The sequence below is a fragment of the Filicampus tigris genome, chromosome 22 (genome assembly GCF_054856515.1).
Source record: "Filicampus tigris isolate MCC_2025a chromosome 22, RoL_Ftig_1.0, whole genome shotgun sequence".
Classification (NCBI taxonomy): Eukaryota; Metazoa; Chordata; class Actinopteri; order Syngnathiformes; family Syngnathidae; genus Filicampus; species Filicampus tigris.
This window is the reverse complement of record NC_141238.1, coordinates 4,214,473-4,214,759: the sequence shown is the minus strand read 5'-3', so window position 1 is coordinate 4,214,759 and position 287 is coordinate 4,214,473.

Here is a 287-nt window from a genome sequence, read left to right as displayed (position 1 = left end):
GTCAACATCCGTTTCCTTTTTTTCCGTCTTTCAAAATTATAGTCCCTCCTCGTTTCTCCTGGTTCTCGTTTTACGAGACATGTCAAGGTTACGAACGTGATGTTTTTTTTTCATTAACATTTATGACCTCGATAGTGTTAATGCAAATATTTACTGTAATTATAACTTTAACTACTGCTTTAGCGAATGTTAGTTAGCGCGTTTCTACTTCCGTACACATTCTTCCCTGCCGTAGTAACACAGCTGCATCGTAAAGCGTAACTCGAGGACCTCCAATGCAGAATATT